The 24,518-nt window shown below is 39.4% G+C and overlaps 1 pseudogene; it reads left to right on the top strand.

Annotated features, from left to right (window-relative positions):
* Window positions 1-8,100: 8,100 nt before the first annotated feature.
* LOC150080993 (trissin receptor pseudogene) overlaps window positions 8,101-24,518 on the top strand; it is a 33,336-nt pseudogene continuing 16,918 nt past the window's right edge.

Here is a 24,518-nt window from a genome sequence, read left to right as displayed (position 1 = left end):
CATTGAACGTGCCATTAAAACCCTTCTGGTGACACTGTTACCAAGCAATGCCAGCAGCTCCAAAAGCTTCTTCGGATGAAGGGGTTGCCAGGAAGTATGTGAATGGTGTTAGGAGAAGTGATGCGAAAAAACAAGTTCATTACATTAATTACTATATTTAAGAACCACTCTTCACATGAAATTAATAAGTTCGTTAAAGTTAACGTATTCGTATAACCCTATCCTTGAGCATTACGTTCTTGTCTTCTGTACGAGACTTTTGGTCACTTGTCCCTCCTCTCACTGCAAACGCAAAAGAAATCTCTACCGTTATAATAAGCCTTGTTTTTATATTCCTCACGTTGCAAGAGGATGCTACAATCGATTGAGAAGAGTTGAATTCTTTTTAGGTTTAAAACTGAGAAAAGTTTAAAAATAAAATCTCGACAAACGCAGTTGAACACGACCATCTTTATCGAAATTTTAAATATCAATCCATTGAAAAAAATATCCACAAATTATATATTTAGGTATTTTAAATCTAACCTATTTCCGTTCCATACATTGTGAAGACTGCGGTCTCAGCTACTGCGTAATGCAACTGTAAGCTCTGATGGCTCCACCCTATACAGAATATAAAGGAAAATTTATTTACCTTCCATTTGAGTACGATGTTCCAGATGGAGTTCTTCGAAATGTTGAAGAACATCGTACGCTAAGTCTTCTGGTAGTTTATCTGCACAGACCATCCTTTGATTCATTTTCTGCATGGCATGATGTTTGTAAACGACAACACCCTTATCTCTTCTTCAGCTTAATTAATCCCTCCGCAATATTTGCTTATTCGTTAGTGTTCCCTCCATAGATTTTTGCATTTTCTTGGCGAACGAGTTAGTTTTAGTAATTTAAAGAGCTTGTCTTTCGGTAGATTTTTCTTTGTTGGGTATTCTCATCGATTACGCCTTCTTGCATAACATTTAAAGCTTCTTTGACCAATATGTTCATATGAACTTAATCCATACTGACGTTACATCGTGTCTTCAACATTAGTTCTGATATTTCACGTGCTACTGTTTAATACGCGGTTCTTCAGTTTCGGAACGTTGCGGACACACCAAGTTCTTCCCTAACCCAGGAATTACTAGTATCCTCATGGGTCGCACATTGATTACAACCGCTGACCTTCCACAGCGGGTACGAATATAGTCAAAAAGTGAAGATTTTATACACTGGCCGTTTATTTTTTCTTTAGAGCAAAAACAATGTGTTAATCAATAGGAATTAGAGACGATTTGCGCGTTGTGCTGGCTGAAAACCTTGACCCTCCATCTAAGATCGCCTACCTACATCTTCAAATTGAAGAGGACTTTCGAAATTTATTTAGACTTCGAAGGCAATTGATTCAGAGATCTTCAGATAATTGATAGATGGAGAGGCATCGTGCCGACTAAGCTGCTACAGAAGATTCCAGTAATAATGGAGTCCATTATGCACCGAGTAATGGTCACATAAATGGAGGTCTAACCTAATATCGAGTATGTCCTCTTTTATACCACAGAACACCTTGAATTCTTCATTTTATTTATTTATTTTTGGTTGGTGTTGCATATAAGCTTGTTTGCATGCATCATGTATCATTATTAGTGCTAATACTAATATTAATCGGTTTCTTTGGAGACATTGCAGAGTTTAGACTTAGCGCGGTGTCTAAAACGTGTCACTGGATTGCTGGTCCATGCTGACTCAGTTGCTTCCCATAGTTACAAATTCCTTAACGTGCCCCTTCGCGATGGTAGGACTGTTAGTAACCTTGGGTATAACCCCCTATGTGCAAAGCCAGAAATACAGCACCTAGTATGCTGGTACCAACATAAGTAGGGATCGAGGTGTGACGTCTACATCACAGGGAGGAATGCCATCCCTCTGTGTTACCATGCAATACGAGACAAGGAAGGATATGTAGGGCTTTCCCTTCAACGTGCTATGAACCTCTCTGTTCATAGATGACAGTAGATGACTGTCAACAACCGGTACAATACCACCACTTTGCTTATTGGAAGCTTGAAGTGGTGTTTTGCTCCGGCAACTCTCCCATCTCTTCCTCCGTCATGCAGTGTGATTAACATCTTTTGAGGTTATGACAGACATCATGGCGAGATCCAACCTTCCTTATCTTTCGAGGGTACAGCTTTGAAACAGCGCTGTTCGCAAGCCGCCCCCTAAATCGTCCACTGGACGGAACCTGTTGGTAATTCCCAAGGAGGCATAGTGTTTTGTTGAAGGCGCCACCGGCGGTTTCCAACATCTGCACCATGGTACTTTGTGAAGAATTACAGAATCTCTGTAAAAACCAGAAAAATTGTGGTGTCTGGTTTGTGACAGAGTAGTGCTATGTTCTGTCTCTGGCTGCTTAGCCGCAGGGCCCCTAGAGAACCCCACATTGCCCGCCACCGCGACCACTGGGTGGTGAGCTAGGCTGCCCATTATACTCTGGCTGCTCTCCCCCAGGGATGCCTGCTGAGCTTCCTGACGGAGACCAAGTAAAAAAAAAAAAAAAAAAAAAAAAATTTAAATAAATAAATAAAAATTTAAAAAATAATAAAATAATAATAATAAAATAAAAAAAGATAAAATAAAACAAACAAATAAAGTAATAGATTTAAAAAAGAGAGAGCTAGAAGAGAGTATTGAAGGGGAAATGAATTTGGGTGGGTTGAAAGGGTAAAATTAATCCACCCTAGTTTAAGCGAAGTATAGGAAATGGTGTGGGTTTAAAAGTCACAGGGGACAGGCGCCCCTGTGTAATTGCCAATGGCGTAGTGCCTGCAGATCCCGCACCTAGATCAGTGCCAGCAGTATATCCTACCCATTTCGGGTTTGCAATGACTTTTAAATCACGCACTCCGAGGAGAGCCAGCATCCCGCACCTTGGATTGTGCCTGCAATAAATCCTACCCTATTAGGGTAAGCATGATCATGTCTGTGTTGTTCTTGGGGGGGGGGGGGGGATGGAGAAGAGTTATCCCACGCCGATCCGGTTTAGTTCTTGGGCTCTGAGTTCTGCAACCTTAGCTCGCCTAAGTGAAAATGTTTCCTGCGCGTAGGTGGTTAATGCCTTATAGGTATCTTCCTCGAGTAGCAGAGTGAATTCTTGATTGCGAAGGTTTCTCTGTATTGTGGTGAAGAATTTAAGCCTAATGTTGTCGTAGCTGGGGCACTCAGCTAGGAGCCCCCAGGACTCCTCTTCACCGCAGTGGCAACGTGGATCATTCTCGATTCCCATGGCAGTCAGTTTTTGTTGGAAGGATCCATGGCCGGTGACGATAAAGGTCACGTGGAGGTTCTGGGTGAATTGAACTTATAGATGGAAGGAATCGTTTTGTTATGGCCCCTTTTGTTGTAGTGTCCTAGTCGTGTTGCCATATCTCTTGTAGATGTTGGGTTATCCGTTGTCTTTCCTGCCTGGTGCCGTTTGTGGTGTCAAGTTTAAAATTAAGCAGTTGGGTTGGAACTCCCTTCCTTAAATGATAAAAAAGCCCTCTTTTAACTACTTCTAAGTATAGTGGCTGGCATCCAGTTAATACCTGCAGAGCGGGAGTGCTGACGGTGCGGCACGCCCTGCAACTTGAAAGGAGCATGAACCTCTGGATTGAATCCCGCTTACGTTTTGTTTCTTGCTAGGATGGCTTTTCGGTACCAGATATAGACACCATAACACACGATTGGCACGTATACTGCTTGGTATATGAGAGTAAGAGCCTTGTGCTTCAGCCCCCAGTCTGCCCTTCTGACCCGCCTTATCATAGCACTGTACCTTTGAATTTTGTTGGCTAGATACTTTAGGTGGTGGTGGTGGAAGGTAAGCCCCGAGTCTAAGAAGATACCCAGGAGCTTGACTTCAGTGTGCAGCCGTATGGGCATAAAGTTTAATTTTATTGTAGGTGGTCTTGTGATTTGTAGCCTGCCTTTAAGGAGTATGGATTTTGTTTTCTCTCCTGAAATGGTAAGGTTGTGCAGGGCTGCCCAGTTCTGGAGTTTCACCAGTGCTCCATTTGCCATTGTCTCCAGGGTCGCCCTGGTATTAGCACATACCAAAAGGACAAAATCATTCGCGAAGGCCAATGGCTCAACTCACCCCAGGTCCATGCCCAGGAACTTGTCCAGGACAATAGACCAGAGGAATGGGCCAAGCACAGAGCCCTGCGGACAGCCTCGATCGATGTACCTAGTCACTGGCTGTAATCTGTTGCTAACTTGGACTTTTCTACCAGTTAGATATGACCTTAAGCTGCATTATAGGTTGTCGTAAACATTTGATTGCCGAAGCCTCCGAAGAACATTGGGCCACCATAGTCGATCAAAGGCTCCAGCGAAGTCTACCATGATTGCAAGGGAGTACTTAAAGGCTGTGTGGGTTGCTTGAGTGATTAATCTGTTGATGGCATCTTCTGTGCTGCAATCTGCTTTGAATCCAGATTGCTTGTCACTTGGAAGTTTTTGTTCTTCATATCTGGCGGTTAAGCGAAATAGGAGCAGGCGTTCTCGTAATTTGGCCATTACAGAGACCAAGGCAATCGGGCGGTAGGAGGTTGGAATTTGTGGAGGCTTGTCAGGATTTTTCAATATAAATTTCAGGGTTGCCGTTTTCCAGGATGTTGAAAAGGTGCCTTCTGTCAGGCACCTATATAGAAGGCTTAGGAGAGTAACAGGATAGTATTCTGCAAATTTTTTAACCACATCCACTTCCAGCAGATCTGCACTAAATATTTTTCCTTCTTTCATTTTGTTTATTGCCAAGTCCATCTCAATGTTAGCGTAGGGGGGGATTCCACAGAGGCAGGATGATAGTTGTGATTTTCATCTACTATTTCTTGTTGTTGTTGAGTCATAGCTGCAGCTTCAGTGGGATAAATGGTGTCTAGAATATTGTTAATGCTATCCTTCCAGGCGTAAGTAGAGGAGCCATCCATATTTAGTGTCGTGTCGAATACCTCTCCTCGCGGCAGCTTGTTTGTCACGATCCTGAAAAAGATGCCCCAGGGGTCCTTATTCCCAGAAGTGGATACCAGGGTTTGTCATGTTTGCTTTTTACTTTTACGTATTTACTTTCTGTATTCATTTCTGACAATGCGGTAAGCCTCCCTGGCGGCATCTACCTCATGGGGAGGTAGCCTTGATCGAGCCTGCTGGAACATTTTTCTTGCATGGTGGACTTTTCTTCTGAGATCCTGTAGTTGGGGATTCCACCAGGGAACTGCATACCGGTAGGGCCTTCTGCGTAGGATGGAGAGATCACATGCAGATGTTATGGCAGTGGTAATAATCCGTACGCAATCGTCTGAAGAGAGTGCTTCAGGGAGTTGGGTGTCTTCAGGGAGTCTTCTTGTTAGCTTAGTCCGAAAGCGTTGCCAGACTGCCTTTTTTGAATTATATCGTATCACATCTCGTGGGATCGGAGAGGTCCGTTCCACAGAAGGAGGTATCCGGATCAGCTTGTGTATAATCCTACTGCCTCTACTAGTCACTGGAGAGGGTCGAAGTAATGTGTATGGGGGGCATTGTCGACGCCACGTTATATTAAAAACCTGGGTATATTCTTGCCATCTGTACGCCGTATCCAAAAATTTCATTACTTCATACAGCATGTCCTCCCTACCTTTGGTTACTACTGAATGCATCATGAATTATCAAACTGATAGAACAAACTTATCTGCGAAAAGATCTAAAACTCCCAAGCACTTCCTCGTTCATTTCACTATTATACGTGGTCTCAATTCCAATCTCAATGATGTCCATTTTATCTTAAAGTTTGCCAAACCCCATGTACGTTTTCTGACAGCATCTCAGTTTTCGGTTGATTCATTCAACCACTGCTCATCTCAGTTGTCCGAATTATTCGCTGTATGATTCCTTTCGCTTCAAAGGTGGTAATTGTGCATATGTCCGCCCTGATATTCTCAGTCAAAGACTTGGTAACTGTAAAATTCATCTGTTGCCTCTGCCGTTCTCCCAACTCCACTAATCACTTGGAACTCTTTGACTTCCTCTCTTTGAAATTTGACTTTCTCCAGTCCAACTTTCATAACAGTAAGATAATTTTCATTTTCCGTCAGAAGGATGTCGAGATGCTAAGGCTTTTGCAATTACTAATGACCTCGCACATATTGTTCATTTATCCATCAGAATACCAGTGGGCAAAAGTTGCGCCCAATTGCTTCGGTAAGAGACAAGAATGCTCGACTACCATTTTGACAAGAAGCAAGTTTTCTATTTTTAGCCTGTTCGAAACGTAGTTTCGACTGATTAATAACTGCTTTACAATTGTTGCGATCTTTGGTATAAGCAGAAAATGAACCTGGAAATTTGGATACAAACCAATTTCGATATGCAACGTTCTTATCTTGAAAATCCTTAGCACATTTATTGGAAAACCAAGGTTTAGATAAACGAGGAGATTTTAAAGTGGTGTGTAGAATAAAGGATTTCATCCCTACAAGAATAATTTCACTGACACGATTTGAGCAAACATCTGACGTCAGAAGATTTGAAACAGTAATCCGACTAAGGAAAAGAAATCTCTCTGATCATTTCAACATTTTGCATTCTTGTAATGCCAAACAACATGAGGTCGAGATTGGCCACGAGGAAATGCTACATTTGAGAAGAAACCATCACCAAATTGATATGAAGTGCCTAGAGAATCACTCAGTTCGGCCGTGTACTTAGACCATGTAGTTCGTTTTTGAGAAAAAGATCAAGCGTGTTGGTTGCGTGGTTAGGATTCACATCTATTCATACTTCTGTCAAAACCAAATGGTTCTATTGCCACTTCAGCCAAAGATAAAACTGACTTGCTAGCATCCTACTATTCTTCTAAGTCGTACATTGATGATCTTGGTAAACCACCTACCATTCTCAGTACACTCCATTCAATACCTCCTGTTGTCTTCCTTAAAAAGATTGTCAGAAGGATTTTGAACAATCTTGATGCTAAGAAAACTCCAGGTCCTGATAGTATTTTCTACTTATTCACAAAACCTGTGCTCCTGAACTTCCTCCTGTTCTGTGTCACCTTTTTACACTTGCTTATTCCACCGGTGTTTTCCTTTCTGCTTGGAAATTTTCTCATATCCAGCCAGTTCCTAAAAAGGGTGACAAATCCCTCCCATCCAATTATCGTCCCATTGCAATTACTTCTACTCTTTCTAAAGTAATGGAGACATTAATTAACCGCCAGCTCTTAAACCACCTAGAAACCTTCCATCTGATCAATGATCGTCGGTATGAATTCAGTCAGTGTCTATCCACTGGAGATATAATGGCTTATGTAATTATGTGCTTATATCTTCTCTGTTACGATTCTTCTAAATTCATTTGAAGAATACTTGTCTAAATAAATTTTTACGAATCTTCAAAATTAATCTTCCTTTCCCCCAAGGTTTTGTGTGCTTGAGTGAGCTGCGTCTCACATCTTTTCCTTCACACAGTGGTCTCATAATTACTATCAAAACTCGAATCGATTTCCGTGATGGGTTAAACCTTTCTTCAAAAGCGCTTGCAGTTTTTGTTGAGATCAGTAATTCTCATTTAGGTAATTATAACAAAATTAGATAATGGTTGGCAATTTTATCGATTCAGAAGTCGTAGCGCAGGGATTTTTCAAGAATTTATGATATTGTTTATCATTAAAACACATTTTTTAATACGTGGAATGCAATTACAACATTTGTAGTATGCAAGTGTCCAGCTTTAATGGCACTCTTCTTATCTAAGAAAGAAACCATTTGTTTCTTTGGGTTAAACGCTTTGTTTTCGTGGCTGTCACGTTTCGCTCTTCTGCACCGTTAGATTAAGTTTCCTTGGCGAACTTAACACGGCACCACAAAAACCGTCAGAAGGCGCATGTGAACAACATCACTCCTGTTGCTAGGTAACGCATCTCGGTGTTCATTTAGGTGCGCATCTGTAGCTAGCAGTCAGTCGCGTGCAAGAGTTCAATAGATGACCTGTTGAATTCACCTTCGCAGTCTGGACACTTTAGTGAATCACCCCACATGGAAAATCGTGTTTTAGGGATACTGGACATTGGGGTGCGTTAACAACTCCACGCGTAGTGCGCTCATGGATGGTTTAGGTGGCTTTGATCCAAGCGCAGCATCTCCACAACAGGTAAGGGCCGAAGAATTCGTACTCGTTTAAAATTAGTCGCATAAAACACTTTCAAAAGCAGGGTCGTGGCGCAGAATTTTGCCCTCCGGGCAAGAAAATAATAATACATCAGTTGGAAAATGTATGTAGATTTAATAATATAATTGTATGTTTTAGCATAAATTTTTATTTTGCATAAGCCCTAATTTACAGTGTTCATCTGAGAATTTTGTGTGATATCTGATGCTTTCTATCTTTCTGATAACTTCTCCAACTGATTGGTATTATACGTTTTTATTTCATTTTTAAATTTTGTTGCATATCTCACTGTTTTTTGAACTTTGCGGGGCATTGACAAGGCGTACCCAAAGATGGATTTTAATGAGAAGTATCGTGGCCACTTCCTTGATGTGGAGTTTTATTTTTAAGAAATAAGGCAGGAATTCTTAAGCTAAGTGGAAGTAATGATATGCAAATGTGTAAAAATACACCATTTGGGATAAAGAAATTAATTGTACAGTCATGGAAGCATCTGATTGTTTTCAGAGATTGTGATTGATGATGTGAACGAAAGGATATTATCAAGAATGCATATTCAGAATCCGTAACTTTACTCTGTTCGAGCAACTTTCAGATTAAGGCGAGTGAACGCTTTTCGGGTGATTAATGGACATCTCAGAAGTGAAAGGGAATATCCGATGTGCATTGCCAGACAGCAAAATACACTGACTTCATATTGATCCGTGAATCTACAATGACAAACTGCATTGTCCCATATTACGGGAAAATGTGGAATATATACGCACGCGTAAATTAATATTTAATAGTTGATTGAGTTATCAGTTGCCATCAGAAAAAGTAAATGGTAACTCTACAGAGTCCTTGTTGTGGTATTCATTCATAATGACAAAAAGTAAGCACACGTTGTGAAAACAAGAAGCGGATTTATCACTGCGGAAGAAGAATTGTGAACATGATGCCACATCTGGCTATGGCGAGACATTTCTGTGTCTTTAACTGGACAAAAACCAGATGGACCACCTCTGAGACACACTCCACCTCACAAGTTATGGAAGAGACGAGCACAACTTCATATTATCCGCCATTTGTTTACTTCGGAAAACTGTGGATGGAGGGCATCTGAAATGTTTGGCCGTGAACAAGGTCAAAACGCCTCCTTCAATGTCATCAGCTTACTTGATATGTGCAAGTTGCTCATTCAATCATTTTAGGCAGCTGCTGCGCAGAGACAATTTTCCACCAATGTTTAGTACTCACATGTAAAAACAATAACGCAGAAAAAACAGAGCAATAAAAATCAGAATAATGGATATTGCCAAAATATTTCTTACTCCAAGAACTGTAAAAATGTAAATATTCTCAACCAATTCCCCACCTATCGGAGATTCTTTCTTATTGAGGCCCCAACCCCACTTGGAGCTTTTGAAAAATCAATGAACAATGAAAAAATCTTAGATAAATGAACTAATTTTTGGGTCTTGATGTAGACTGCAAATAGATTACTGAGTAGTTTTATTTGATCACGGAAACCGAAATCATCAAACTCAATATCAGAGATTGGGAGAGCTCTGGGTGTTGGTGGTCTCAAGACGGCATCGCCAACGATGGTCGTACATCCCTTCACACCTTTGAACGATACATAAATCCTGCACGCAATTTCCTAGGGGGATGCCTATCTAGAATTTCTTGTTTATGAACGGTGACATTTAACCTCCCGTATAGAGACCTGTTCTAGGAATCATCATAACTCTGTTATTACTCTTCTCATCTTCTGTTTTTCTAAGGACAAATTGTATCTCAATATTAAGCTCGACTTGTATAGGAAGTTTTTTTTTGTGTTTCTTTAATTCTGTCCAGCAGTTTTAGTATGTCGCAATCTGTTCACCCTGGAGACGAGCAGTATTTTGCGTTGGACAGGATATTGCGTCGCGAAAGGAGGCGACGTCGACGAAGCTGAAAGCCGAATTAAACGATGCGAGAAATACTGCTGGGAGAGGAAAAGAATGTGGAACGCGAAGGCTCTACGTGGAATACTCAAATAAAGCTGTCGCTCCTAGCGCGCGACATTTCTTCTTTAAATATCTCTTCTCCTTAGGTATTACTTTCGATATATTTCCTCGTATTTATTGCTCCACCACACAATACAGCTGACTCTTCATTATTGTTCATCCATTCTCCATCTGCATTTACCGATTTCTTAGATGATTGGCATTGCCTCTTGTTGTAGTTTACTTTTGTGTAATACACTTTGGTAGTGATTGGAAACCACAATGTTCTTTGCTAGTATTTGGGACTGGAACTTCAGAGAGAAAGCATTAATTGCCAACTTCCTTTGCTAAATTATTCAGGAAATGCGTAACTCAAACTAGCAGTGTTTTAAAATGGTTTTCGTGTCTGTAATGAATATTGGAATTTATACTTAAATTTTTTATGATACGTGGTATGCAAAAAATCAGTATCACCTTTAAAGGTTGTTCATCTTTGTACGTCATCAATGTAATTCAGAAGCTACGACTGCTGTTCTTTCATACCTCGTATAAAGTATCAGGATTCGGTCCATTGAACCTGGCAGTTTGTTTTTTCTTTTGATTTGCACTGTGGCCGAGTTATTCGGTATTGTGCGCAGTGTTTTCACGCTTTCATCAGTATTAATTTTAGCTTATCAATTTCTATGAAGCAATAATGGATCTTCAATGCTTCTATCTGACACCAGGCGATTACACCAATTATATACGTATTCTGACTTAATCCAATTGATTGGATGCTTTGAATATAAAATACTACAATAAAATATTAAATTTGAGACATTTCAAATCAAAATATACCAATCGGTAAGGTGGGTCCAACCATTAGCAATTAATATAAATATTAGCACTTCATTATAACTTCATAGGAATGGCGACAAGATGACCTCGCCCTCTTTTCGCCATTCTTACCTTTTCTGGTTATCTCAAGTTTTTTTTATTTTACAGTAGGTGTTGGAGCTAAATATTGCAGCTTGTAGTCCCTCATTCTTTGAACTTTTTCAGAAAGGGAAAGTATAACTGCGTGTGTTGTAAAGGGTAGTTCTCTTCCATGCCCATTTATTGGAGGTGTGGTCACTCATTGCACGACAATTCGCTTCTGTGACAATTGATGGCTACCACAATTCGGTGAATTCTTTGGATGCATTCGGTGTATGGCAAAGTAAGACAGAAAATGTAATCTTTTAACGTGTCGTGCTGTAAATGGTGAATTTAGTGATCACGTGCTATAAATGGTGAATTTACCATTTTTGATGGAGCTGTTAAAAAGTGCTACAGACAGGGTAAAGATTTGGATACAAGAGAATCTTGTTCTCACTTTACTTTCACTTCTGTAAGTTGCATTTTTAGGGAATACAATGGGGGGAAGAATTGTCCCAGAGACCAAAAGTGCAGATCATTAATGAATGCCGACTGGGTTTGTTCGGTTTGTAACCCGCGCTATAGTTTTCATTGAAAGAAGCTAACAGTACGCTAGGACCGTGGATGGGTTAAGGTAGACTGGAAAGCTTCCCTGGATATTGTATATATGGGAATTGGAGTCCGAGTCTCCTACATGGAAAAGCGCTCTGGTCCATCGAGGCGTTTTCGCAAGGGCCCGTGGCAGTTCTCGACGCCACTGACTAACGGAGGGTACGCCAAAAGTCACTTAGCATTAAAGGTGTTACCATATGGATGAAGTCATGCCGAAATGGGATCGAACTCACTTTCCAGCCTACCTATAAGAACGATCGGCGTGGATCCTTTTATATAAAATAAATTAATTTTTTCTAAACTTCTATATTCTTCCTTTCTAAGTCGAGAAGCTTTCTCTTGTTTCTTAAACCTTTTACTTCATTTATTTTGTTAATTTGTGATCTCTGGGTGATACATCGAATTGTCCTAGCCTCCAGTTGTCTTTCATCAGTTTGTTCCATACATCTAACTGTCGCGCAACAAACTGACGTGGACCCATCGGAGGTAAAATTACACGACAAATTCACTGATGTTAAATATGAGGAAATTGTTGTTCTTTCCAACGAGGTAGGGATTAAGTTATGATTGAATGTAAGAAGGCAGAAATAAACAGTCGATGACATTTAAATTAATATTTAATTCACGTTGAATAAGTTACGCCTGATGCTGAAACAAAATCTCCCACTGAGCTCTTGCTCAGTTCACTCTTTTGTATCTGTACAGTACATGAAAGGCACGTGACATCTCAGTAAGAATTCCAACAGGTTCTTTTAATGGCAGAGGAATAACTGAAAATTAAAATAGCCCATAAGTAAAGTGGCCTTTTTGGCATTTTATACGCTGGACGCAAAGATAATTAAATGTCTCTTAAAACCCTAGTTACTGTAACGCCATCTGATGTAGAATTTTCCTCATACCCTCTGGAATGAATTTTTGTTGGGAAGGAGGGAACGAAAATGCCACGTTAGAATATTATAATACTTTTGACCGTTATCCTAATTTATTTCGTTAGAGTGTACTCGCATTCCAAGGGAATTTTGCAGCAATAAGTGGTGTTTTGCGTGCAGGGAATACATTCGAAGACGAAACAAATCCCAGAATACATCTGTCTTGGAATTTTTTCCTGCTTTCATTAATTTTCGCCCTGAAATTTTCTACTTTTGTTTCTTTAATCAAATATACTCTAGGATCAGTATTCATCTTTGCTGTCAGAACAAATCTGTTTGCTTTCCCCACGCGATTTTCTGTTTCGCTCTACAAATTCTTTCCCATCATCACCAGTTTTGTGATCGTACAGATATTTATGTGACCAACTGAGGATGTTAACTTATCTTTGTTCTGTCACTCCTTAAACGGTTCCTTTTTCCCGGAAATTGCTTCACGACATTTATTCTTCTTCTTCTTTCTCCAGATATCGATCAACTTCCAGTTTAAACAAACAGCTGGTTACTTTCTGCTGATCCTATGAAATCTTTATTGAACTTTGGAAACAAGTGCTGTCTTTTATGATTATAATACACGAAATATAATGCATATCGTTGATATATTTTTATGTATATATACCTACCGTGCAGTATATATCATAATATACAGGGTGGTTATAAAGTCCTTTCCCACTTTTAAAAGTTGACTCAAACAAAATGGTTAAGTTCGATATTTGATCACCAGGGACGCCCAAAGTAATTAATTTAGAAAATTAATAAAAACGCTCTTTATCAATCATAACCGGACATTGATTTCTCCACATCTGCCTTCAAAATTTCCGATGGAATGTTCACCATCATCCAGTGGATTGCTTCTTTCATATATGGAACGGTTGAAGGAAAATCTCTGTAAACACAGCGTTTCAGATATCCCCACAATCAATGGCATCAGGTCGGGCGACCTTGCAGACCAAGGATAGGGAAAATGGGGACCGATAATTCGCTCTTTTGTGAGTGTATTGTCAACATGGTTTGCGTGGAAACATAAAAAATTTATGCTTCCATGTAAATCAACTTCATTAATCTCAGAGATAAATTTACTCCGCAGGAGGCTGAGATATGTGCTGTTAATTGTGCGTGTCAAAATGCCTCAATGTTAATGGTTTTCAAATAGAGAGGAACAAAAATTAGCCTGTGCCGTAAATCCACGCCATATTCTAATCTTCAATGGATGGATTGATTCCTGAATTTGCACACATGGGCGTATTCTTTTTATAACGAGTTATTAATTTTTAAAAGCTAGAGGCCTTTATAACCATCCCGCATAATGTCATGCATATTTTAAATTTATTACTGTTTGTATTCGACAAAATACTGTCGTGCCTTTGACGTGCTCATCTACGTCTGTCACCGTTCCTACCATAAATTTAACTGATCCATCTAGATCAGTTAAGTTGTTCAACTTCTTCCACATTGCTTGTTCATTTTAACAAAATCTTTTTTTTTATTATTATTGTTTCTTTTATGGAGATCTTATCTGCCGCTTTTGAAGCAAACTTTTTTTTCATGAAAAGGGCTGCGGGACTAATCCTATCAATATCCCTCTTGTTATCATTGATACAATTACAAGGTCCTTTTGGGGATCCTTTCTTCCTCATTATTTACATTAAAGAAATTGAGGCAGAGTTTCCGTCCAGTACAACTATTTGCTCTGACCTGAATCATCAAATAGTTTAAAATGTACAAAAACCAACGCGCTTAGCCCCAGGATTGTGTGAAAACAAAGCAAACTTTTCATCCAGTAAATGCTCTGTTTTCTGAACAGTCATGATAATTGATGAGTATCGATCGTTTTAATTTTATTTTGTGTGCGAGTGTGGTTTAAGCAATCAGTGGCCATGCTAATGTAAATTTATTACTGTACTGCTAAGACCACCTATAATTACTTTGAACACTGCGCATAATTAATTAAACTCATTACAAACAATAAAAACATTAACGATTGTCTTAAAAAACAGTCTGTCTGCTTGTGGGAAAACTTAGATTCTACAGAAATAACTCAGACGTTACCGGACCTGTAGATGTCTATTGAAAAATCCAGGCTCTAATCTTTGTGTACTGCATAAACACAAAATTTACAGAGATTAATTTCTGGTGGCCTTAGTTGCCTCTAACTTTTCAGAAAACACCCCAGCGTCCATAGCCTAACTAGGTGGATACCAAGTCATGTTCGGCAGGGTCTAGTATAAAAACTAGTTATTTTGTTTCAATGTTATTTCTTGATTTTTTGCAATAAAGAAACTTGGTGAGACATGTTTATTGAAATAAAATGCAAAACTCTAGTATCGTGCTGAAAAGGTAAGAGTTCGAATCCCTTAAAGCTGAAAGAAATTGATGTTTTTTGCACCGTGTCCGAGTCGGTCTCAGTCGAGTTGCATTGTTTTTATTCCCGATTTTTCGGCTTTTCATCCAGTAAAACAGACACCGACGCAAGATAGATTTTTTTTCCAAAGGAATTTTAATTAATCGAATTACTATTAACTGAAGAAAGTTTTTTAATAAATGAAATTTAAGAAACGCTTTTAAAAGAAACCAAAAGTTTCTGATTCGTTTGAGAAAATTTACTTGAAGGTTTTATAGCGGGCATCTTTTATTCCTAGTTACTCACCCCATAAAGCTTTCAACTGAAGAACATCTCTTAGCGTATTAAATACATCACCTGAACCAGACAAATGATTAACATCCACGGCAAAAACAAAAACTTCTAAAGATTTTTGTTTCCTGCAAACTAAACGACCACTTGAGAAGATTGGAAAGGAACCCGAATGTTAAAGTTATGTCCAAGTAACCCTTATTTAAAGTAGTTTTTTTTTTTTTTAATGCCGAAGAGAGAAATGTGAACGTAGTGAAAATTTATAGCACAGACCAATTAGAAATTTGAGTCATAATAGAAGTGCACAAGAGAGATGGATCTGTCTTCGCTCGTGCATAAGTGAAGAAAAATTCCAGCCAGGGTCTCACGACTGAAAAAAATATATAAATTGACACAGACATTCGAAAAACGTTACAGCTAAAGGTGGATCGTTCAACAGAGTATCTGTTGAACGATTATCTAGAACACATTCTCAGTACGAAATCCCTGCGCATCCAACAGAATTGAAGGTGTCCATGGAATTTTTTATAACCTCAGAAGTTGTAGCTTGAGTCTTCGGAGATGCTCTTTGCATTAAATGTGATTTAATATTTCAGTTCTTCAACCGAAAGAGGATTATCTCTAAACGCATTGCCCTTAAGAAATAATCGCATGGATTCAAATTCTGGTAACATTCTCACACACTCTTCTCAGGTGTTTGTTGTCTTACACAGCACAAATTTCTGCGAACGGTGTCAGTAACTTTAATTTCTCATGTGATTGGACTTCTCGTTGCTGTCAGCTCGTGGTTCCTCTGATATGATATGGATCAAAACAATAGACAGCACAACTTTATTTCAGTAGGCTCGTCACTCTCCTCACTCATTAACCATAACAATCACCATAACTAAAAAAAAAAAAAAAAAAAAGGCGCAAAATGCAGCGACTTTTATCCGCATCCTACATACTGAGTGTTCATTCCTCCAATCAATGCACGGCAGCAAGAAATGCCCAGTGCTTTAGCCACTATGTCTTGAGCAAGCTCTATGAAACTGTTCAACCCGCTTCTGTACAAGCGGATTCAACGCACTACTCCGCAGCAAACCAATATTGCTTCAGGCCGGGACTGTTAGTAATCGAAGCCATCAGGAACCTTATAAATACTGCCAATGCATGCCAAAGTAAACACTTTCTGGTGATCGCTGTGGATTTTTCTGGGGCGTTCGACTTCCTCTGGTGGCCGAGCGTCCTTGGCAAACTTCGCAAAGCGCATGCTCCCATAAACCTATACAATACTATCAAAGCCTACCTGTCCCAACGAAGAATTGAAGTCATAGCGCCCTTCCAAAGAATAACAAGAAATATCCATAGAGGATGCCCGCAGGGATCCGTTCATGGTCCTCTGCTTTGGAATATAGTGTTTGACGACTTCCTTGACACCAACTTAGGGGACATAAAGTGTCAAGCCTTTGCAGATGACCTTGCACTCATTGTGGCGGCAGACACTAGGGCCCAACTGGAGATACTGGCAAACCATGCCCTAGAGATCCTACAAATGGGCGGAAGAAAACTTCCTACAAATTGAACCGACAAAAACAACGTCGATCCTTCTCAAAGGAGCATTAAATATAAGAAGACCTCCGCAAATTAAAATAAAAGGAACAACGATAAAGCTTACCACCCAAATGAAATATCTAGGTGTCATCCTTGACAACAATCTCTCGTTCCAACATCGCCTCAAGCAATTAAGAATAAAAATTAAAAACTACTCTGCACTGGTTGCCTGTGTTACAAGGCGTGATTGGGGCTTGAAAAAGGGAAAACTCTCTCTCTACTATAAGGCTACATTTATACCAGCAATCTCATATGCTGCTCCAATCTAATTCCACAAGACAGCCATGGCCATAAATAAAAGAATTCTTGATTCAATCCAGAGATCAATCCTTCTAACAATAACCCGTGCATGCAGGACTGTCAGTACGCGGCGCTCCAGGTGCTGGCAGGGTTTCTCCCGCTGGACCTGGAGATTTTCAGGTGTGGCCTGTCATACTATCTATCTAAAGGGATGTCCGCAACATTCATGGGGTACACCATCGAACCTATACTACTCAGAATGATAGAAAGACCGAAAATACCCGATTATTGGGGCATCTGAAGCAAGAATGGCAAACCCGTTGGATAAATGTTTCATTGAGAGGTCACGGACTTTTCAATGAAACACTTGCAGCCTTTGGGCTCCCGGAGGACCCATACTGTCCATGAGGGAAACGCGAGAGCGGACAACATTTGATACACCAATGCCCGCTGTACAACAACCTATGTGGAATTCTATCACCAGACTAACTTACTTACCTGAGGACCGGGAACACCATCTCCTGGACAGCTTCGATGAGTATAGTGCGCTCACCAAATTTGCACAAGACTTATTTGCAAGAAGGAGAACACGAATTGCAATCAATGATGCGCGCCGTTAGCCCAGGGCTCCCTGCATATGAGCATCCAAATTGAACCAGACTATGACCGTTATGGTGGGACCTCACTCTCTCTCTCTCTCTCTCCCATAATGGATTGAACCTCCATCGCAAAGGATAGACGATCCGTCACAATCTATGCGGACTCTACTAGACAATGATCTCTCTGGACGGGACTCTTTTTCCCCATGTGCGACGCAACGACTGGACATGACCACAGCAGCTCTGCTGCAGCACGGAATTGGGCACCCTTGCCCAGCTCACTTTTAAACCCCGATCCGTAGGCAGGGAGGGGGAGGAGACGGGCTAAACTCCAATGTAAAAAATAACCTAACCTTTATTTAAAACCTACCTCGGCCTTATCTGAACCTCTAGCGTCTACCCCATTTTTTTTTTTTTAACATAGGCCCCAGCCACTGAAATCTCAGGAAATTAGGTGGCAGGGCCTGCCAGAGTAGATAACTATAATACTGGTGAACCTGGTCTGCCTCCACGTGGGCAACGTTGGGCTCCAACGGCTAAATGAGCAGATGAACAACGGTACAAATGTACAATATCCATACACTTTTAAATCTCTGGCCTCAACAGTGTTCTGTTTTATACTACTCGGAGATGGGGGAAACCCCTGGTGCCGTTTGACACGAATACACTTTATACGTTTTATGAATAGTCTCTGCGATGTATATGAAAATAATAATTTTCAGATATCTGGTTTGATTTTAGCGAAATTTTAGAATTCCCTGTAAATTGTTCTAAAGATCCAGGCTAACAGTTGAGTTATTATATGGGGATGGACACACGAAGAAATAATAATTGCTAAATTTCTATTAGTCTGATTTTAATGAAAACTGAGATGGCTCCAGTAGTCTCTCTAAGAAAGCTATGTATAAAATTTCAATGTTCCACCTACTGGGAGTCGATTTATTGCGGGCGGTTTTCTGTTGGTTCGATTTTAATGTAATTTGAAACGGTTCCATTTGCTTCCCCCCCCCCCTTTTTTTTTTTCTAAACAAGCCAAATATAAAATTTTTTGAAACTCCTGCGATAATTTTTGTCGATGATTATGCAAATTATTTTAAAAGATGTCAGTGAGAAATTTAATTTTTATTTTAAATTCCCTTATCTCTTTTGTTACTATAATTATAGAGTTGAAGTTAAACGTAAGAAAGGCACCTGGAGTAGATGGGATCTATCCAGTTATATTAAAATTGAACTGTATTAGGTGTGGGATGGCAGAGAATAAACGATTTTAAATATAGAGCTACACAGATTATTGAAAAGTATTATTTCCTGTTTAAACGTAAACTTGTTTTCCAATAAATGTTTTTCAATGTAGGATGCTATTCTTCTATGTACGATGGGGAAAGGGGGTTTGAAAATAACACTTGTATTCACCCAGAAGTAGCTGTGAAAGAAAGATAATTTTTATTTGATACCTTAATCTCTGCAGCAACCACAAATTTTGGTTTCAATCTGACAATTCAGTTTTTTTTGCTTTACAAAGCTGAATGAAGTGAAGAAGAGTCACAATGGTTAAAGTGGAATACAGATCAGTGATTCGGCTCCTCTTTCTGCAAAGAAAAACACTCAAAATAATCCACGAAGAAATGGTGTCGTTGCACATTGGTATAAATAATGAAAGATCCAGTTTCTGCCTGGAAAGAACGCAACATCACAGGATGCACATGGTTTCCTAAGAGCTGCCGGTAAACCTCGCCAGTAAAACGTTGGTCCATACCCACCAGGGGTCTTAGTTCTTGCTAACAAAACATTCCCCATATTAAGCAACCATCGCCACCTGCCTGGATAGTAGATACCATGCACGATGAGTCCATGGACTCGTGTTGCTTGTGTCACAATACTTGAAGAGAACTGAACAGAGGACTTCCCAGTAAGAGTTGAGTACGAGGGTCAGGCAGCGAGAAATTTGTTTTATAACGAGAATTCAAGCGGGGTATAGCGAAAGGTATTTGTTAGAGAAGATGGAGAATCGATAATAAGAGTTCATGATATTGTAGACAAAAAGAGACCCATGGAGTTGTCGTCTGGAGTGAAGAGGAACGATTCTGAAGCAACGACAAAGAATGTATCAGTAAGTTCTTGAATGTGTCAGTACTTTTAATCAGAGAGTTTTCAATATAATAATCAGTAAAGACAGAGGGTCTAACTTCACGATTCCAGAGAAAGAGATATAATTTACATTTTAACCAGTTTAGAAACAACTTATTTTTATTGAACCAGAGTGAGGGGGAATCAAGACAGGATTGAAGTTCATCACTGTCAGTTGAAGAATAGATAACTTTGTAAAGTTTAATATCATCTGCATAGAGTTGCCACTCAAAATTAACGGACTGAAATAAGGTTGGCAGATCATTGAGGTAAACGGAGTTGATGAAGTACCATCAATTATTACGGATAGTTTACCATGTCTAAGCAGTGAATCAAGCAAATCTAGTAAAGGGGATCGAAGACCATACGATGAAAACTTGAAGAGCAGAAAATCGATGTGGACAGAGTCAAATGCCTGTGAAATATCAAGGAAAAGCGAATAAATTTGATTTCCTTTGTCCAAGTTAGTTTGTAGGAAATGGGAGAACAAGGCCAGATTTGAAGCAGTTGATTTCTTGGGAAGAAAAGCATACTGATGGTTATTGACAAAAGGGTGAAGGGTATTGAGATGTCTACTATCACACAGTGATCTGCCATTGAGTCTGTAAAATGCGCTGTACCATTCGCTCACCACGAACCTTGCGTAATCCTTTACAGTTCTGTCAGTGGGATTTGGTTTGACTCGTCGATGTTCTTTGTACACCTTAAGCCATGAACAAACGACAAGACGTGCCGTTTCCGATATGAAAACACCCGATCATTCCCTTTTAAAAGTCTGTAATATATTTACTACTTCTCATAACTGCTATTTTATCCCTTTGACTCGCACGACCATATGCAAATTACCACTGTTGTAGCGTACGAAGCTGGTCAGCTCTTTATACTGCGAACTATGCGTCGCAGTATGAAAAGAACGCGTCATGCAGAACCCATAATCTGAACAACTACTGAGGTGAAAGGAGGACTTCCCTCTCCTTGGTCCTAAACCTCAGAAGGAGATCAAAAAGAGCTATTAAACTAGAAAAGATCAGAAGCTATCCTCTTCAATTCAAAATCGTCAGCAAAAACTAAAAGATACATCGGAATGTTGTTTATTAAATCTTCAACATTCCTTAAGTGACTCTTCTCCAATACGTTTTCTACTGTATAATTAAAAAACAGAGAAAACAAACAGCAGCAGCTAATTTAAAATGCGAAAGGAGCTTACAAGCTCCCGTCCCTTGTTATCGAAATGTCATTATGGTAATTTGGGTTTTAAAAATGGAGAAATTTTAGATGAGAGATTAAAGAAGTTGCAGATATTTCCGAAAAGCCATTAGCATTCAGTTAGAGTAAGAATGGTGTAAGCCATCATTATCTGTGTGTGCTTCCTCTGAGTACGCAGAATCAAGTGAATTAGACAATGCAATTGCCAATCTTTAAAGCCTCTAACTGCAACGATTTACTAATGCATTAAGGCCACAACAACATTTCAATTGTGAAATCCTTCGCGACCAGTTGCCTTTGCTAATGCGATGATGCTCTTTTACAGACTTGTTTTGCTTCTCCGAGTTTAGTGGTTGGTAAAACGATGCATTAGTGCGGTACTCAACACGAATCAGATGAATTAAAAACAAATCGCAAACGTAAATTTATCCCTCGACATCTTTGATACGCGGAGCTGAAATTTGCCTACAAAGAACCAAACTTTTCTTAGATGGTCACTCTCTTGTCAACGTTAAGACAACAGAAATTCCGGCCACAAACTTACGATTCACTTTTGGAATTTATGGTTTAAATTTACTCTTTCAAAACAAGTTTTGTGTTGGAATTCATTCGTGAGGAGTTAAATTTGCGCGATGCCTTCCAAGTACGGTCTGTGTTATCGCTTCAACTTAAGGAGATGCTTGGTGTTCTTAGACAGTATAGATCAAGGTTATTCTTTCCTATATCCAGCTACCTGGACCATATACGATACATGTTTGAGATGGGGAGATCTCATAAGCTTGTCCAAAATATTCAGAAATAATGTCTATGATGCTGCTGGTTGCACCCAATTTGTCTCCCAAGAATACTCCGATGAGCAGTTTATAAATGATTTGCTTCTCACGACCAAAGCTGATCCCACTAAACCGCATGTCATTTGAAAATGAACTCAGAATTCATCGTAACTTATTCAACGCCCTCACCTCCAAAAAAAATTGAGAGTTTTAGCTTTCTAAAACTAGGAATATGGAATGATCATTATGAGTGTCAGTGAGAATAATCTAAACTCTCCTCGTTAGATCTTAAGGACTTTTACTAATAGTACCTACAGTTTCCCGAGTCTGGGCTGTCCATCGTAGTAGAGGTCCATGCCAGACATAGTAAAGATGTAGCCCGGAGTCTTTTAAAAATTTTAAACGAGAGGGTAGTCTATGCTGAGGTTAACTGCACCCTGTAGCTCTGTAATATCCGATGCATCCTGAAATATGGTTGTTCAATGGTATTAATTAATTACATTCAGGAGCTCCAATTTTATTGTCACTCGGTGCAATTTATAGATAATGTGGAGCAATTACGGTTAATTACGATTGCGATTAAAACGAGTTATATGGTTAATGAGGAAATAAATTAAGTGAGTTGGGATGATAACACGATGGTAATGAAGGGCTACTTCGCTTCGTGTTAACTCTGCTGTTGGATGTAATAGCAGTCAAAACCCCTTGTCTTACTGACTGATTGTCTGCCGCGTGAGAAGAAGGCGCACCGTTGATTACTTTTAATTAGTTCCGCACCTTTCGCTCAGGGAATCACACGGAGAAAAATTCAGGGATAATGTGTCGATTCGGAGGAGAGAAGTCCCCAGAAACTACGGCTTGCGAAAGTGCATCTGCTCTGCGCATAGTTTTAAATACACTTGTGGACACGTACAGCACTTTGAGTAGGCCCGGGTTCAAGCCCCTGACTGCTAAATATTCGATCTGCCAACTCGCACTGGACCAGCGTGGCAGATTATGGTCCAATTCCCTCAACAAGAATCGTTGAGGAGGCTTCCATCCTGCGGTGGATTGATAATGGCTGCAGTTCACCTTTTTTTTATCTTTATATCATGGAGCACGCGATGTGAGTCTGTGCTGCCCTCTACTGGAAACTTTGGCGGGGGTGTGGGGGGGGCAGGACTGTTTCTCTTTGAAATAAACTGTTTTTAATGTAATGGGTCTTTAGAAGATTAGTTCGTATTGGAAAAGGTTGTTCTGGACTATAAGAAAGAAAATTTCCTTCGCTTTCTTTGTGGTACTTCGCCTTTGCAAAAATTATTTTATCGTTCTGATCGAAGACGATGTTAGGCAGAAACTCAAAGTTTCTGGGTAACATCGGCTGAGAATTTTAGTGTAGTCCTAAGGTTTGCAGGACTGAAAAGATGAACAAAATGGAGGCTTATTATTCTAGACAGCTAAGGAACGAACCCTGAAAATTGAATTAAAGTTAAGGACTGATAACTTAATTCACTGAGTTTTAACGCTGGGAAAGAGTAAATACATCGATATAAAAGTAAAAGAAGCACTTGTAAACTTAGGAAATTTATGGAAGTGTTGTGTACAGGAATAATACAAAAACTGTAAAACACAAACACTTTTTATTGTACTGGCACGCAGTGTGGGCTCTAATTGTCCAAGATTCAAGTACTGTTTCAGTTCCACCTGTAAACTAATAAAATACAGTAGATGCACATCATCAAAGTCTGATAAATCGAGAAAAAATAAGTTGGCAATCATTATTAAAGAGAATTGTTCTTTGCCTTCAATATTTGGCAAAACAAACTTTGGCTTTAAGGGGTACTAATTCAAAATTATTCGATAACGGAAACTTTTTGCAGTTAATACAAATGATTGCCAAATTTGATTCCACTTCATCGGAACACATCCAACGTTTTCAGATCGATAAACTTCACGTGCCACATTCTTTCTCTGAACCTTTTTATTGTCTGCAGCCAAAGCAAATTAACGTATTTACTTCGTGTATCATAATATATGTTAAATTGTGTTAAAAAATAAAATTATTTTGGAAATATTTTATTTTTAAATTCCAAAAAACAAAAAAAAAAAATTAATATAAGAAAAATGGCCGTGTGGGGGCGGAAATAAGTTTGTACCAGGGCGACTATATAGTCTGCGCGGCCCTGAATAGGAAACTGCGTAGTATTTATCACACTCAGATGTGAGTTCTGTACTTGTGTACCTAAAGCTGATTGATAATAATTAGTTTCAATTTAACACTTCCACTGCGCTCTTTTTGAACAGAATATAATCGAGTCCAAAATAAACAAAATTGGGGAACTTATTTCATTTATTTCCGAGAGATGGCGCTACATGCGGATATATTTTTAAATAAGAATTTTGAGTTTTTTTGAGCTTGTTCAGGTTTAACGAAGCTGATATTTATTAAAAAGAGAACGTGGCTGGCTGCAGATAAATCCTCTTGACTCCTCAGGGGTCTTACTTTGAGGGGGGGGGGACGATCGTCCTAATAGGTGGTGGTTCTTTCATAGTACATAAAAAGAAACTATTTTTAGTCCGAGTTGCTTCGCTACTCATTAAGATTAGTCAAGTTGGTGGACGTTATCTTGTTGGAAATGCAACGTAAACACATTTAATGAGGTATCAAATTCAAGACGATGCTTCTTAGATATGCACATATTTAAGACGAGAACCGTGCACGAATTTCTCAAATTATACATAGCCGGGACTGAAAGATGCTCGGTTTTATGATGTAAACGAATGAAGAATAAAAACCT

The sequence above is a fragment of the Mastigoproctus giganteus genome, chromosome 9, assembly GCF_048544385.1.
Source record: "Mastigoproctus giganteus isolate SK-2022 chromosome 9, ASM4854438v1, whole genome shotgun sequence".
Classification (NCBI taxonomy): Eukaryota; Metazoa; Arthropoda; class Arachnida; order Uropygi; family Thelyphonidae; genus Mastigoproctus; species Mastigoproctus giganteus.
This window is presented reverse-complemented; position numbering and strand designations above follow the sequence as displayed.